Genomic DNA, 5,218 nt, shown 5'->3' on the forward strand with positions numbered 1-5,218 from the left:
GTACACAGGTATTCATACAAGCCCACCTCACCCTCTATTGTCTTATCTTTGACCCATTATTAATCACTAGTTCTCGCACTTTCAAGATGTTTCACAAAATTAATGTTCAAATATAGCTGTACAAGTGTGTCACAAAGTGACACGCTGGGAGCTTGTAGATCTACTATTTTTGAATAGCCAACGCAGAAGAAAAGAAAATGACACTTTCCTAGTATCACTTTTTTCTCAACAAGAAATGGAACCCAATAACTTCTGGTTTATTCATTTTATATTGCACACATGGTTCAATTTCATGTGACCTAATTCTAAACGACCTGGTCAGTCCATGAAATAGTTAAATAGACCATGGAAAGTGAAAACTAATGTCTCATTAATTGCCGTCATACCTTTTGTTCACAAAGAGGAGCAGATGATATACAGAAATGTTAATACCCACTGAATTCATAATGGTGAGATTATGAAAAAATATTTTCTCAGTTTTATCCTCCATGCACGTTAACACCATCGGGGTCCATGACGTAAATCACCGTCAAGTTCAAGTGCACGGTAATGTTCAAGTGCACGGTCATGTTCAAGTGCACGGTCATGTTCAAGTGCTATGAAAACTGATCCATCGTCAGCAAGCCTAGAGGTGCCTGCTGACGATGGGCACATTGTATTAATGCATTAAATAGGCCCTCAAGGTGTTAACGGTGAGATTGTGATCGTCACTGCACAGAGTTGTCCATCTCTGACCAATCAGGCTCAAATATCCAGGAATAATTAAGAGCTATCGGACATATTAAATATCCAGGATTAATGAAGAGCTATCAGACATATTAAATATCAATGAATAATGACGAGTTATCAGACATCTCAGACTCCCTGCATGTTTCAGTGTGTGTGATGCATTTTATTTTTGTATTTTTACTTTCTTCAGTATTTACTTCTATTGCACTTTTACTTCTACCACACTACATTTCAGAGGAAAATATTGTACTTTTAGGACATCTATTTGTAACAGAGTATTTCTATGTATGTATGTATATGTATGTATTGATACTTTCACTTATGTAAAACATGAGTAGGCGTCTTCCATCACTGCTGGTAAGGGTCTGTTTTCATTGTTAGAAGTGCACATTTACAACTGACAGCTTCCCGAAACACAACTTGTGATTGGTAGCATCGTGTCCCACGTTAAGCAATTTATGGGTCAGTGTTCCATAATACTGTATCTGTCAGTGAGTGTGTATATTGAAAGTGTCATCTGGTGTGTCACAGAGCAGTGCAACACACTGGCTGTCAAAAGACTCATGCATTAGAGGAATTACTGTAATTACCCATAATGGTTATAATTACGGGCATAATTGCCTCTAGTCTAGAGCATTAACAGCATGCTGGTGGTGACTCTGTGCAGATTGTGTGCTATCGCTCACCCAATGACACAGATTTTAATTTGTGTGGACGAACAGTATCTCCATTTGGGTCAGACTTCCGTGGGCCATTAAACCAGAGTTATATACTTGGTTGTGCATCGTGTCGTGCACTGAAAATTATCTACAAGCTCCACAGCTAAGTGTAAATCTCCACGGCCAAGTGTCCCACCCCCACGTACAATTTTAGGGGAAGGGGACGAGTGGACCATGGTTTCTTGTGTTCTAACAGCTCCTTCCTGAGATACAGCAGGACTCCTGCTGTAAGGAGTATAGGGTTCATGACGGACAGACACTGGTCATCATGTGCCGTCACAATTAAGAGCATCCAACACGCTGTGGAATCCACAGGTGGTCTCGGAAATTACGCCCCCGGCTGTCTCTTTCCCTGAAAAGATCCCAATGCACACGCTGGACTTCTATCAGACACATTTTACCCCCCACAAAGAGCTTTATGAAACCAAATGTACACGCAGAGATGACACACACACACACACACACACACACACAAACAGTACACGCATGATGCATGCAGGCCATCCTGGAGAACCTTTACCAGCATCGACAGGCGTTGTGATGATAAATGTGATTGCAGTGAAAGCAGAAAAGGACAATAATGAAGCGATATGCGTCATTGTGATGAATGCCAGTCTCTCTGTTGTGGCAACGAACTAATGTTTTAGGGGCTCAGTGTCTTGCTCAAGGAAGGACACTAACCCAGGGGGAGCGGGGATTGAACCGATAACCTTCTGATTCCCAGGTGGCCAGCTCTACCACCTAATCGGTAATTGTCGGATAGATGAGTTTATGCTCATGTTTGAAATGTAGTGATTTTTTAAAAGAAGACATTTTCTCATTATTTGAGGTATTAAGTTGTTTTGAGAACGTCCATGATCTGTGCCAGTAAACAGAACTCATCTCTGTAGGCAGACTCATCATTGTTGATAAACCTATCTATCACTGTCGTGTACATCAGCATACTTCAGGATGATGTTGGAGTTGCGTGTGTGGCCGCACAGTCATGCGTGTACAGGGAGTAGAGGAGAGGGCTCAGCACACATCCTTGGGGTGCTCCAGTGCATCTGGGATGTTGTGTGTGTGTGCAGGAAGTGTGATGTAATGCGGTTGTGCAGTGGTTTAAATGCCGAAGCAGAGATGTGTGTTCATTCCACAGTCTCAACCAGGACACTTACCCGAGCCCATCACAACTGTTCCTCATGCCCTCCTTTTGTCTATACACACTCAAAGGCATGCCTGCATGGTGCCTGCGTGGTGCCTGCGTGGTGCCTGCGTGGTGCCTGTGTGGTGCCTGCGTGGCATATCAAACCATATGTGTGTCACAATGTTGGTAATGGTATCACACCGTGATCTGACTGCCATGTCTCTGTGTGACTGTGACACCCCAGCAGCGTGTGGAGCAGGTTGTGTAACAGGAGGTAATACTGGATGATTCACAGCATGCATTATTATCGGTGAGTCTCAATCCTTTGAATTGCCTTATGTAAATGGTAAATGGTGCATTTATATAGCACTTATATCCAAAGCGCTTTACCTAGATTGACACTGCATTACTATTCATGCATTCTTACACATATTCATACACCAATGGCGGTGGAAACCATGCAAGGCACCAACCTGCACATCGGCAGCAATCAGGGGTTCAGTGTCTTGACACTTCGATACTAACTTGGGGAGCCCGGGATCGAACTGCGAACCTTGGTCGCTGCTATTCCGGCTGCTCTACCGGCCACTCTACCCCTGATCCACTGCCCCTGGCCTGGCCCCTGAGCCAGGCCATGGACTCCTTTTGGTATGACCTTTTATAGATTGTGGGGACCACAATCTATACTGTAAAATCCTTGCAGTGTTAACTTAATGCTCTCTGTCCATTTGGGTGAATATGGTTATACTTGTACAATGTACACTCTCTGAGTTAAAGACCTGTAAGGTTAATTTGGTCCCTGTCAGTGCTTTAGCCAGTTACCCTCTGGACCCCTCTGAGCTGGGGTCCCCACACTAACAAATGTCCCCACCAAATCCAGCTTGTATCCATAGGTACTACAATATAGACCGCATTGATCAGCTGAACAGCACCATCCATTCGTCATACTGTGAGACATAAATTAACGCTCTGTTCGCGCTGCTAGCTTTTGTAAATGTTGCATTTGGCCACACGCAGTTTTCCTGAATTAAAAATGACAGCCATGTACAGTGCTGTGGATGTGTGGAGGACCACCAGGCTGTAGAATGATGCCAAGTCTTCCCATGAATCTTATTTTCTAGGATTGACTGCCCTCTGTAGGACAGATATATTCATGACACCCTGTCGGAGGGCTTCAGTCAAGCCTATTCTACTGAAGTTAGCCATTTACAGAGCCTCTGTCTGTATGCCAGGGATGGTGCTTTTAATAGAGATATAAAAGTCCATAAGACTCTCTGATGACCCCATTGGCCTGAAACCCCAAAAGGTTATATCCAACCATGCTTCTAATGGCATTTTAACTTCGAAATGATTCATTAGACATGGCGATGTTCACCATGCTAGATCTGACAGTATAAATTATTATTATTAATAGTTACACTGCAACAACACCGCGCGGCTGAGTCGGCCATCTTTCATCAGCAGGAAATGGATGTGGTCTCTGAGGTGGTGTCAGCACAATATATGAGCGGCAGTTAAATATTCTAAGGTGTTTTAAAGAGAGACTTGCATATTATGAATACAGTCGTCCATTACGTGGTGCTGTGACTGGAGAGTGTCCGAGAACGCCGATGTTTAAATCAAGCATTCCACAGTGATGTCTGGGGTGGGAAAGGATTTACTGGAACGTGAAGCGGAGTTTCATTGTCATATATGGGTCATTCTCAAACTTTTTCATTTCAAGGACCCCAGTTTGGTATACGATAGGATAGGGCCACGTACTCCCATAACTCTGAGAGTGTACAACAAATGGAACACACAGATTTCACATTAGTACACTCTGAGTTACAGACCGTTAAGGGTCCATTTGGTTTCTAACTATCAATTGTTTAGCATGGGGAACCCCTTCAAGGACCCCTGGGGGTTCCCGGACGGCCGGACCCCATTTTGATAACCACTGTCCTACATTCACATGCAGTTGAGCAGTGCAATCGTTTGCATCACTCTATCCATTGCAAGTTTGTTATAGTTTTGCTAAAAAATGGTAATAAAAACAGCATGCCACTTAAGAAGAATATTCATAGTTAAAACTGACATATCAAACTGAGATATATCCACCCCAGATGATGAATTATACGTTTTTGCAAAGCCAAATAAAAAATATAGCTGCAACCAGTGGTAACAATGACTAGATTTCTCATCATGACGTGTTTTCAGTGGTTTACGATAGAGGGCGCTCTACCGCAGCCTGTGAATGATCCCAGGATCAATGAAGAAGAGTACACCCAGAGATCACTTGATCAAAAGAATTCAGCTGGTTTAGGATCATTCTAAAAGATTTATATAAAAAAACTTTCTCTTACTAGGATCAAGTGCTATATTGACCCATTGTGTTGCATAGTCATACCATTTATATTTGAACAAATAAGCAGAAGTACAAAAACAGGCCCATGCTGTCACATATCTGCAAACACGATATTTCGCAGCTGGGAAAGTAGAGTCCATTCATCTTGTAGACACGCCTGCGGCAAAATGTCTCTTATAATGTCAGGCTTCATCTTAGGTGAAAGTTGATCAGTGTCTCAATCTAATGTTCTTTCTTGTGTCTCATCCTGCCAGGACCTTGTCTCCTGTCTCTCCAGACTCTCCACTACTGTGGGCGTCT

Source organism: Protomyctophum bolini, assembly GCF_963924005.1.
Source record: "Protomyctophum bolini genome assembly, chromosome: 8".
Taxonomy (NCBI): domain Eukaryota; kingdom Metazoa; phylum Chordata; class Actinopteri; order Myctophiformes; family Myctophidae; genus Protomyctophum; species Protomyctophum bolini.